Raw genomic sequence first — 12684 nt, 5'->3', positions numbered from 1 at the left:
TCAGGCCGCACCGTTGTGGGCCGCTGAACCGGACTGGCCGGACTTTTGCTTACCAGTCCACGGCTTCTTACCAGGAGCCGTCTTAGCCTTGTGGGATTAGGGTAAGAGCGTGCCCTTACCACCCGTGATCCCCCTAATTAACGTATCTAGGGACTCACCAAAAAAGGCGAGAACCATCATAGGGCAGATTAGCCAAGGTCTTACGCTAAGATTGGTCCACCAACCAACACTTCAACCAAACCAAAACGGCGAGACAATACCGCCACACCATGTACACGTGCAGCCAACGGAACCATATCCAGGTCCGCATCACACAAATACATGACACCCTGGTGGATTTGATCCACCATATCCAAAGTCGCCTGGAGGGCAGAATCAGCCACCAGGACGCGATTAAGCACCTGCGTCCAGCTCGCGACAGCCTGGGCCGCCATAAGTGAAGCAAATAAAGCTTTCAGCATAGAACCCATAATAGAATAGGCATGACGGGCAAGGGACTCCGTCCGTTTGTCCGTGGCATCCCGGAACACCGGGATAACCTCAGCAGGAATCGCAGTGGGCTTATTCAGAACCGCTATCGCGTGATCCACAGGAGGTGGGACACACCAACGCCCATCAGTAGCAGGCGTAAAAGGATAGCGCAGCTTAAACCTACTTGGTATAGCAAAAGGCTTGCGTATATTACGCCAATGTTCCTTTACAGCGCATTGAAAATCATCAGTGCAGGGAAATACCTGCGATGTTTTGCGTCTTTTCTGCGTCCCATAAGCCGCCAAGGCAGCAGGAGGACAAGGTTCATCCTGTAAACGCAGTGTTTGCTTGATAGAAGCAACCAATTCATCCATGAGTGCAAGCTCTTCAGACGAGCCAGGGGGAGAAATATCAACCCCCTCAACCTCAGCCTCCATTTCTGACCCTACAAGGTCCAGGGAGGAACGGGACCCCGACAAGGAGACCCCAGCAACAGCAGCCCCATCACCAACACCCTCTGAATCAGAGGAAATTGAAAACTCTGGGCCTTTTTGAGGATTGAGCAGCCATCAGCAATTGCACCTGAGTCGCAAGGCTAGCCACAATCGCAGCCAAATCCCCCCCCCCCCCCGAGGGGGAAAACCGCAGTCCCCTGGCTTCCCACCAATGTGACAGGAAATTTGCTTTCCTTAGAATCCATGCCCCAAAATGAGTAAAATAAAATGGGTGACCGCCCCTTTAAATAAGGCGCTGCGAACGTAGCCCACCGCCACACAAGCACACCCACACCAGGGACCCCCACAGGGAGAAGGTATACTCAGGCAAGGATACAGAGAATAGAGGGAAAAAACCTGGAGAGACCGCTGCTGCTGCTGGCCAGATCGGTGCTCCTGTAGAAAAGGAATTGCTGATATTCAGGGCGCTCCATTAAAGCCTATGGGAGGCTACAAGAAAATGGCCGCCATGCATGTGTACCATGCGGCCGGAGCGAGTACAGCCAAAATGGCGCGTTTGGCGCCGAAACCGCCACTCCCCCACCTCATGAAGGTGGAATAAAAATACACCACATAGTTATAAAGAACATGGTGGACCGCCGCAGCGGCGCTGTAATGTGCCCCAAACATGATAGCATCAAGTTCCACAGCACACATCCGTTCACACACTCAGACTGACACAGAAGTGCAGCACAGCCCCCCCTCCTTGCAGCCCACAGCATGCAGTGTGAGAGATAGGGAAACATCAATAGTGTGAACACAGGGCAAGGTAACACAGTCCCAGACTGACACCCCCCAGACAGACAGGTCCCCACATGAATACACTTACCTCTTACATGGCGTGGGGGACCCGCACAGGCGAACAAGCCGATGTACATGAGACAGGGAGAGTCGCATCCAGGACGCAGCAGAAGGTGGGTTGAGAAACCGCACAGTGTCCAGTGAGGTAGCCACCTCACCCTAGCATCCCTGCACGGAACAGGGACGGGTCGTTCAGAAAACTCAGGAGCGGTACCGGACTGAACGCTCGATGGCGGGCTGAGAAGCCACTGACCCACAACCTGCGACCAGTGGAGTCAGCCCGAGACGCAGCCCGCATTATCCTCTTCATCCGAAGATCTAACTATTGCTGGTAAAAATAACAGCTAAATAAAGAAAGAGAGAAAAAACTCAAATAAAATCAAAAAAGAGAGAAGGCTGAGACAAAATGGCCCAGCATAGAGACATCCAGCTACTCCTGACAAGCTAGACATTGAAACTGAAGCAGGAAACAGGAAGCAGGAGGGTATAGACTGAGGGGACCACCCCCTGGGGTGGGGATATGTTAAAAGCTTTAATATTGACATATTCTGTTGCCTAGCTACTCCTACGGAGCAAAGTCTAATACCCCCATTGTGACGAATATGAAGATGGCGGCGACTGTCGGAGGACGTAGGAGAAAAGAGCGTTTATTTTGAAAAAATAACAATATTTTTAACATTTTTTTATATGAAATTCCCCCCAAAAAAGATGTAAAAACCAATTTTTTTTTAAATTTTTGGCCAATTTGTTTTCTGCTACCCATGTTTGGTAAAAAAAAAAATCACAATAAGCGTATTTTGATTGGTTTGCGCAAAAGTTATTGCGTTTACTAACTAAGGGAAAGATTTCTGTCATTTTTGGTGTTTTTTTTTTTAACGAGTAATGGCAGCGATCTGCGATTTTTTTTATGCGGGACTGCGACATTGCGGCGGACAGATCGGACCCTTGACTGACATTTTTGACACTTTTGGGGGTACCAGTGACATTACTGCAGTAATCAGTGCTATAAATATGCACTGTTACTGTAAAAATGACACTGGCAGGGAAGGGGTTAATTTTATTGGAGAGGGAGGGGTTAATGTATGCCTGGTGCTTACTAACGTGTGGGGGGGAGGTGACTGAGTGAGTCAGGGACAGATTGGATGTTCAGCTATGCTGAACACTCCGATCTGTCACTCCCTGTCACTTAGATCCGCCCGCTCTGTTTACACAAGCGGGCGGATCTCCAAACTGGATTCCCCGACGATCGGGGCAGAGCAGCGGCGATCGCCGCCGCTCCTCCCCTGGCCCGACTCCCGCTGTGAATGAAAACAGCGGGAGCGCGCCTCCGGCGGCGCGCGAGCGCCGCCTACAGGGGGAGGAGTCTACGTCGTAGACGTCGTAGGTCTACGTCGCTGGACGATAACGAGCCACATTGCTGCAGTAGCAGCACAGTGGCTAGTGGTAAAGTGGTTAATGTGTTTGTAACTGTTATTGGATGCACATGAAGCTTTCTGAATTTTAAACGTTTTTTCTGATGTGTTTTTTTTCCCTTTCTTTTTGGCTTCATGCGTGAGCATTATCATGCCACCTATTCCACTTATGCTAAGGGGGTGAGTGTCCTTGTCCATTGATCTCTACAGTTTCCCCTTATGGGAGTTCAAACTGACCCGGGGGGCAGATTTGTAATACTCAATGGCCATGCCTCAATATTTAATGTTGAATTTGTCATTGTGTGTCTTTAACTTCCACCCCAGGTGGATACTGCCTTACTATATTTTATAATGCAACAAGTGATACAATATGGGGTTTCTAATGTGCTAGTCGCAGGTGACTAACTTAACCACTTATCGACCGCCCATCGATGTACGTTCGTCTTTTGGCGCTAAATACTGGGGTTATGGCAGCAGATAGCTGCCATAACCCCGGTATTTTTAAAAACGGAGGGCTTTCAGGTAAGGGTGGTCCCAGTGACGGATTTGCTGCGGGATCACATTTACGGTGTGGCGGAAGAGGTGCCCCCCCCCCCCTCCCGCCGCGTCCCGATCCTTTTCCCAGCTTACCGGACCCGCCGACAGCGGGGAAACCGATCCGGTGTTCCGTGAGAATTACCTACCCGTGAGAAAAACCTACCCTTGTCACTTCCGGTTGCACGGCACTGTGTGTAATGCAGCGTTTACATTAAAACAGCTGTGCTGCAATACGAGTGATCTCCACTCCTATCCCTGTCACTTCCCTCATCTCGGCTAGTAAATATAAAAGCGGCGGCGGGTGTATGAAAAGATAAATCACGGAGCCGCCAGCCGCTTTTATATTTACTAGCCGAGTTGAGGGAAGTCACAGGGACAGGAGCGGAGATGACTCGTATTGCAGCCGAGATGTTTTATGTAACCGCCGCGTGGGTAGGTTTTTTTCACGGAACACAGTAATAATTTCATACTAGTGCGCATGCGCAGTAGTCTGCTCCTCAGCTGATCCATTATGTATCCGGGGCTGGGAGCATGCGCACTGCTGCGCTGCTCAGCTGTTCCTGTCCGGAAGTGACAAGGGTAGGTTTTTCTCACGTTACACCAGTCCCAGATCCTCTTAGACAGGAAGTCGAGTGAGGGCAAGATGGCCCACACTCGACTCTATGGTCTTGGAGGACCAGAGCGACATCAAACGTCATTGACTAGCAACCGGCTTAAAGTGTCAATTTTTTTTTAACCATTTTTTTTTTTAGTGTACTTGTGAAGTTGTGAGGTCTGAGGTCTTTTTGACCCCAGATCTCACAATAAAAAGGTCCCGTCATGCCTATTTCTATTACAATGAATGTTTACATTCCTTGTAATAGGAATAAAAATGATCACTTTTTTTTTTTTTTTAAACTGTAAAAATAAAAAATATTAAATAAAATAAATAGAAAAAAAAAATTAAAGCGCCCTGTCCCCGTTAGCTCGCGCGCAGGAGCGAACGCATACGGAAGCCCCGCCCACATATGTAAACAGTGTTCAAACCACACATGTGAGTTATCGCCGCAATTGTTAGAGTGTCCTCTATCTTCGAGTTTCTTCGCCCTGGCCCTTGAGCCTTTGGCTTTATTAATATGGAGTTCCCGGCTTGTTGAGGGATGGTAGGTTGGCCCCTTGGAGGAAAAGATTTCACTGTACACGGATGATACTTTACTGTATCTACGTGATGCACACTCCTCCCTGTGGGTAGCCCTTGCGATCTTCGATTAGTAGTACTCAGGAATAAGGTTCAACTGGAAAAAAATCGGCACTTTTCCCCTTGGACTCTGGTGGTAGGGAAACAGTGATCCCCACTCCTTTGCTTTGGGCAGACGAGTTCAAATTTCTAGAAATTAGGGTCCGGAGTAATCTCAGCAATTTTTCAGTTGAACCTCTTCCCCCTTTTTACAGCAGTTAAAAGAAAAATGCATGTCCTGGACCTCCCTTCCGTTAAATCTTATGGGGCATATTAATGTGGTCAAAATGCTCTTCCTACCCAAATTTATTTACGTCTTTAGGAATTGCCCAAATTGGATAAGGGGACCTTCTTTAAGAAGATAGATCGCTGTGTGGGCTCCTTTCTACGGCATGGAGCTCCACCCTGCTTAGCTAAATCCATGATGTGGAGGGCTGGCTTGCTAATGCAGCAGTCTTGTCTGGAAGCAGCTACACTGGGCTTACTAACAGACCGAGTGAACTTAGTATATCGTGGACATAGCGCTTATGACTTTCTTTCACTTCCAACCAGAGCAACACTTAGAGTTTGGATGATGGCCAGGAAACGCTTCCTATGTCCTAATCAGTGGTCTCCCTATACTCCGCTATGGGGGAATCCCTCGCTGGGATACTTTAGATCAATTCCAGACCTACAAATCTGGGCCTGATTTGGTGTTAAGACGCTCAGAGAGGTTATGCCGAGTCGTACCCTGTTGTCTTTCGCTGATCTGTCGCACCAATATAGTATGCTTAGCTGGATGCTTTTCTGATGCTGGCAATTGTGTCATGCAGCTCGATCTCAGTTCTCTAAACCAACCTTCTTTGGCAACAGACCCAGTTGAAGACCTTCTAGCACAGGAGGAGCTTATTAAACTTTATTCAACCCTACTAAGTGTAGATTCTCCAAAGATAGGGAAACTCTGGGAATGTTAGAGTATGGATATTCTTGCTTTAGACAGAGAGACATGGGAGAAATGCTTTGAAAGCAACTCTAAATTGATCATTTCATCTAGGGATAAGTTGCTCCAAACTAAAAGGTCTACATAAGGTGTACTATACGCCTCAAAGACTACATCAAATCTACCCATCTAGATCTCCAGATTGTCCCCATTTTCATTGTTCGACATGTTCTGGACGGATGTATTTGATCTCATCAATATCCTTCTACAGCTGTCCCTCCCGAAGACTCCTAAACTGGCCTTAGTATGTATTCATGAGGATGAGCAGAGGCCTAGAGACACAAAAAAACTCTTGATCTCATACCTATTGTTTTATGCGAAAAATGAAATCCTTCCTAATTGGATTTCCCCCTCTACCCTCACCTCATGGGAATCTGCACTGGATAAGGCATTACCCATGTACAAATTAACCTACCTCAGTAGGAATTGTTCTTGGAAATTCGATAAGATTTGGCAGCCGTGGCTGTTCTTCTGAACCTTACTGTAATATCCTGGATCTTGTCTAAAATTATTGTACACTATATGCCTTTCTTGAGAATGGAATTCTCACCTTTTTTTACCTTGTTTTCGTCAGTGATGTAACTGTGGATGTACGGTTATGTACCTTGCCTTTGTTATACACTGTACCGCATATTATTTTTACAATGCAAGCAAAAAAAAAAAGTACGACAGCTAGATACCCTGCTATAAAACAAATATGACTAAGTAAATAAATATTCTTTTATACCAAAGTTGATCTCAAAATTGATTATCTCTCTGAACAAACAGTCAATGGGACTCATTCCAAGAGTGCCTGAGATTTTGCCCTGATGGTGCCTCTTGTATAACATACCTTGGCTGCTATCTTTTGGCTGGCAATTTATTAGTATTAGGCTTGGGACGAGCCGATCGTGCAAACTGCTGTTGCTCAGTTAAGGTCACGCATAAAAACATAAGAAAACATAAGAACAGTGTTTACATGCATACTCAATTTTTGTGACCAAATCCATAAATGGAATGTCCACATGACCAGTAAAAAACAAAAAAAAGAAAAAAAAAAAAAAACTAGAGAATTATATAACAGACATCTGCATGCTCACTCACACATGCAACACAGGGCCAGAAAAAAAACAAAAAACCCTGCCTCTGCAGCAGAAGTGAGTCCACATTAAAATCATCATCTCAAGCCTGGTTTCACTATTTAAAAATTAGCTGGATGAAGCATGCAGCCCATCAAGTCCTATTATGTTTTTATGGCTACTGAATAAATATTGTGTAAATTAAGGGGTAATTCAGGTATACGGTTCCTTTAACCACTTCTAGACCAAAAGACTTTCACCCCCTTCAAGTCAAACCCATTTTTCAGTGCTGTCAAAAAACGGAATTTTTGTAAAATCTTACCTGTAAAATTCCTTTCTCTGAGTCCTCTGACAGTCGCCGCCTCTTCATATTCGTCACATATGGGGTATTAGACTTTGCTCCGAAGGAGTAGCTAGGCAACAGAATATGTTAACATTAAAGCTTTTAACATATCCCACCCTCAAGGGGTGGTCCCCTCAGTCAATACCCTCCTACTTCCTGCAACCATATCTCAGTTTCAGTGGAATAGCAGTAGAGTATACAACCAAACCCCAAAAGAGGGGCGGGGGCGGCGACTGTCGGAGGACTCAGAGAAAGGAATTTTACAGGTAAGATTTCACAAAAATTCCGTTTTCTCTTACGTCCTCCGACAGTCGCCGCCTCTTCATATTCGTCACATATGGGGACGTCCCAAAGCAGTGCAAACATGAGGGGTGGGAAACGCATCCGCGCCGAAAGGCAACGCAGTCTCCGCATCAAAGAAAGGAACCTTACCAAAGGAAGGAATCCAGCTGGGCTACAGGAAAAATAATTGCTCAACAGGAGCAACAACCCAGGAAAAGACAAAAAACCAGGGGATAAAAAACTTATCCCAACAGCCAGAGGTCCCCAACAAGGGACCCTAGGGAATCGCCGCACTAAGAACCTTGCGGCCAAAGGAAGCATCCGCCGATGCCTGAACATCTACTTTGTAGAATTTCGTGAAAGTGTGCACGGTCGACCAGGTCGCCGCCTTACACACCTGGGCTACAAAAGCCCCATGACGACAGGCCCAAGACGTACTCAGAGATCTAGTCGAGTGCGCCTTCACAGGCACAGGGGGAACCTTCCCCTGCAAAGCATAGGCCTGTTCAATGGTCTGCCTGATCCATTTGGCGATGGTAGAGGCCGACGCCGCCATGCCCTTCCGAGGACCCTCTGGAAGAACAAACAAGGAATCCGTCTTTCGAAAAGACTCAGTCGATTTTAGGTAAACCCTTATCGCCCGAACAACATCCAAAGAATGTAGTCTCACCTCTTTCGGATGTTTAGGCTTCGCGCACAGCGAAGGCAAGACAATATCCTCATTAAGATGGAATTCCGAAACTCGCTTCGGAAGAAAAGAAGGATTAGGTCGCAAGACCACCTTATCCAAATGAACAACCAGATACGGAGACTTGCAGGACAAAGCCGCCAGCTCCGACACTCTGCGAGCCGAAGTGATCGCAACCAAAAAGGCGACCTTTTTGGACAACATAGACAACGAGATCTCCCTGATCTGTTCAAAAGGAGCACGTTGTAACACAGATAAAACGAGATTCAAGTCCCAAGGGGGCAGAGGATCCCTCCTAGGAGGAACCAGATGCCGCACTCCCTGAACAAAAGTGCCAACCAAGGAGTTGGAAGCCACGGGACGTTGAAACAGAACGGCCAGCGCAGACACCTGACCCTTTATCGTAGCCAGCGCCAAACGCTGATCGACACCTGTTTGAAGGAAGGACAGCACTCGGGAAACCGAGTACGTACGGGGTGAAAACCCCCTGGACTCACACCAGGCAAAATAGGCCTTCCAAGTACGGTAGTAAACCTTCCCCGAGGAAGACTTCCTCGCGTTGATCAAGGTATGAACGACCTCCGGGGAGAGACCCTTCTCCTTCAGGACCTCGGTCTCAACAGCCAGGCCGTCAAAGCCAGCGACTGTAAAGCAGGATGGTATATCGGCCCTTGAGACAGGAGATCGTCTCGAAGAGGTAGACGCCACGGGGCGTCGACCGCCAGATTCACGAGGTCTGCGTACCAGGACCGGCGAGGCCAGTCCGGCGCCACAAGAATCACCGTGCTGCGTTCCGATTGTAACCTGCGAAGGAACCTAGACAGCAACTGAATCGGTGGAAACGCGTACAGCAGCTTGTACTGATGCCATGGGGCCACTAACGCGTCCGACGCGTCTGCCCGAGGGTCGCGCGTCCTTGCCACGAACCTCCTCACCTTGTTGTTGAGACGAGACGCGAACAGGTCCACATCTGGAAGACCCCACTTCGCGCACAACATCTGGAAGACAGCCGGGTGGAGAGACCATTCCCCCTGATCCAGGGTCTGGCGACTCAGATAGTCCGCCTGCCAGTTCTCCACCCCCGGAATGTGCACCGCCGTTATCGCCGGGACATGAGTCTCGGCCCAAGTCAGAATGTCGGCCACTTCTCGAGCCGCTCGGGCACTCCTGGTGCCCCCTTGGTGGTTGATGTAGGCCACCGCCGTGGCATTGTCCATCTGCACCCGAACCGGGCAGCCCTGCAGCCGGTCCGTCCAGCGATGAAGACAGAGATTTATCGCACGCAATTCCAGAATGTTGATCGGAAGGGAGGACTCCCCCTCCGACCAAGTTCCCTGGGCGGACAGAACGCCCAGAACACCACCCCAGCCCGACAGGCTGGCATCCGTGGTGATCACCGTCCACGAGATAGGACGAAACGACTTGCCCCCGGACACCATCGGGGACTGGAACCACCACAGAAGGTCTCTTCTGGTGCGATGACTCAACGAGATTTGAAGATCCAGAGATTGAGGTCGCCCGTCCCACATGGACAGGATCTCCGTTTGGAGACCCCGCGTGTGAAACTGGGCGAAGGGAATCGCCTCGAAGGCCGAGACCATCAATCCCAGACATCTCATGCACGTCCGCAGAGACGAGAGCGGAACGTCCCGGAGGGACCTGACATCCTCCTGGAGAGTTCTGAGTTTGTCTTCCAGCAGGAAGACCTTCGCCGAACCGACGGACTCAGTGTCGACTTTGGAAAATTTATCGTCCAACCAAACTCCTGCAGAGTTTGCATCGTGACAGACAGGTCCTCCTCCAGACCCTGGCTGGTCGCAGACCGAACCAGAATGTCATCCAGATACCCCAGGACAGAAATGCCCTGGGCCCTCAATAATGCCAGAACCGGCGCAAGCACCTTGGTGAAAACCCGCGGAGCCGAGGCGAGACCAAAAGGCAACGCCACGAACTGGTAGTGATCCTCCGCAATGGCGAATCGAAGGTACCTCTGGTGACCCTCGAAAATGGGGATGTGAAGATACGCATCCTTCAAATCGATGGAGGCCATGAATTCCCCCGGAACCAGGGCAGCCACCACCGACCGCAGGGATTCCATGCGGAACTTGCGAACCCGCACAGAGCGGTTCAGAGCCTTCAAAACCAGAATTGGACGAACCTTGCCCTCCTTCCTGGGCACGGTGAACAGATTGGAATAAAACCCCCGAAATCTGTCCCGATGAGACACCGGAACCACCACTCCCTGAGCCCTCAGGTCCCGCACCGCCAGGTGCAGGTCCCGTAAACGCTCCGGAGACAGCTGAAGATTTGAGGGAAAAAATCTGCTCTCCGGCCGAGAGAGAAACTCGATCTTGTAACCAGATCGAACGATCTCCTGAACCCATCTGTCCCGCACGCGGGCCAACCAGGGTTGAAGAAAACCGAGCAAGCGTCCCCCCACCCCAAAACTGGGTGAGGGCGCCCCTTCAGGCCGCACTGTTATGGGCTGCGGATCCGGACTGACCGGACTTCTGTTTCCCAGACCAGGGCTGCTTTTGAGAGCCTTGACCTTTGAACGGTTTGCCCTTGTAGTGCGACCGAAAGGCACGAAAGGACCCCTGAGGTTGCCGAAAATTAGCATGCTTCTTCCCAGAAGCCCCTTTAGCCTTGGGGAAATGGGGCAAGAGAGTGCTCTTACCTCCGGTGATCCCCTTAATCAACACATCCAAGGACTCCCCAAAAAGGCGAGACCCATCAAAAGGCAGATTGGCTAAGGTCTTATGTGAAGATTGGTCCACCGACCAACATTTCAACCAAACCAGGCGGCGAGACAACACCGCCATGCTGTGCACACGTGCAGCCTACGGGACTAAGTCCAAGTCCGCATCACACAGATACATGACACCCTGGTGGATTTGATCCACCATATCCAGGGTCGCCGGCGAGGCCGAATCGGCCACTAGGACGCGCCTAAGCATCTGCGTCCAACTTGCGACAGCCTGGGCCGCCATGAGAGAGGCAAACAGAGCCTTAAGCATAGAACCCGTAATAGAGTAAGTATGACGGGCAAGAGACTCCAATCACCTATCCGTGGCATCACGGAACACCGGGGAATCCTCTGCAGGAATCGCAGTAGATTTGTTTAAAACCGCAATTGCGTGATCCACCAGGGGTGGCACACACCACCGTTCATCAGTGGAAGGTGAGAAAGGATAACGCAGCTTGAACCTACTTGGCACAGCAAAAGGTTTGCATAGATTGCGCCATTGTTCCTTAACAGCGCGCTGAAAATCATCATTGCAGGGAAAAACCTGCGGCGTCCTGCGTTTTCTCTGCGCCCCATAAGCCGCCAAGGCAGCTGGGGGACACACTTCATCCTGCAAACGCAGCGTTTGTTTTATGGAAGCAATCAATTCATCCATGATTGCAAGCTCTTCAGGCGAGCCAGGGGGAGAATTATCAACCCCTTCAACTTCAGCCTCCACCTCAGACCCCACTAGATCCAGGGAGGAGCGGGACCCCGATAAGGAGACCCCCGCCATAACAGCCCCATCACCTTCACCCTCAGACTCAGAGGAAAGAGAAACTCTGGGTCTCTTGGTAGACTGAGCAGCCACCAGCATCTGCACCTGAGCAGCAAGGCCAGCCACAATAGTGGCTAAATCCCCCCCTGGGGGGGAAACAGCGGTCCCCTGGCTATCCACCAAGGCGGTAGAAAATTTGCCCTCCTGAGAATCCATTGCCCCAATATCAAAATGCCGGATAATAAAGGGTTAACTGCCCCTTTAACAAGCGCGGCGAGCGCAGCCCACCGCACCACACACAAGCACAATGAGACCCCCACAGGGACAATAAAACTGACACAGGCAATGGATAAGAAGGATATAACCTGAGGAGACCCTCGCCGCTGCTGCTGCCTCGATCGGTGTCCCTGGAGAAGAGGAAGTGATGCTGCCAGGGCGCTCTATGAAAGCCTATGGGAGGCTACAAGAAAATGGCTGCCATGCATGTAGAACATGCGGCCGGAGCGAGTGCAGGCAAAATGGCGTTGTTTGGCGCCGAAACCGCCGCTCCACAGTACAGTAATGCACACAGTTAGCCATATATAAAAAAACATGGTAGATCGCCGCAGCGATCGCTGTATAGTGCCCAAACATGCCACAAAACATGCCCCACAGCACACAGCTTCTCACACTGACAAAGCTGACACACATAGTGTCACACAGCTCCCCCCCCCCCCCCCCTTGCAGCCCACAGCATGCAGCCGAGTGATAGGGAGACAAACAGTGAGAACAGAGGCAGGTTACACAGTCCCAGACTGACACCCCCCCAGACAGACAGGTCCCCACATAGATACACTTACCTCACAATGGCGTGGGGGACCCGCACAGGCGAACAAGCCGCTGCACATGAGGCAGGGAGAG

The 12684-nt window shown here is 50.0% G+C and overlaps 1 pseudogene across 1 annotated transcript in view; it reads right to left on the bottom strand.

The window, feature by feature from the left end:
• The window catches only part of LOC309562031 (RNA-binding region-containing protein 3-like), a 126971-nt pseudogene that overhangs the window by 13102 nt on the left and 101185 nt on the right, over nucleotides 1-12684 (bottom strand). Inside the window, exon 14 of the transcript XR_014226212.1 lies at nucleotides 6743-6810. The product of XR_014226212.1 is annotated as an RNA-binding region-containing protein 3-like (transcript). The remainder of the gene's footprint in view (nucleotides 1-6742; nucleotides 6811-12684) is intronic.

The sequence above is a fragment of the Pelophylax lessonae genome (genome assembly GCF_965119305.1).
Source record: "Pelophylax lessonae genome assembly, chromosome: 8".
NCBI classification, from domain to species: Eukaryota; Metazoa; Chordata; class Amphibia; order Anura; family Ranidae; genus Pelophylax; species Pelophylax lessonae.
Note: the sequence above shows the minus strand (reverse complement) of the source record. Positions and strands in the feature narration are given on the sequence as shown.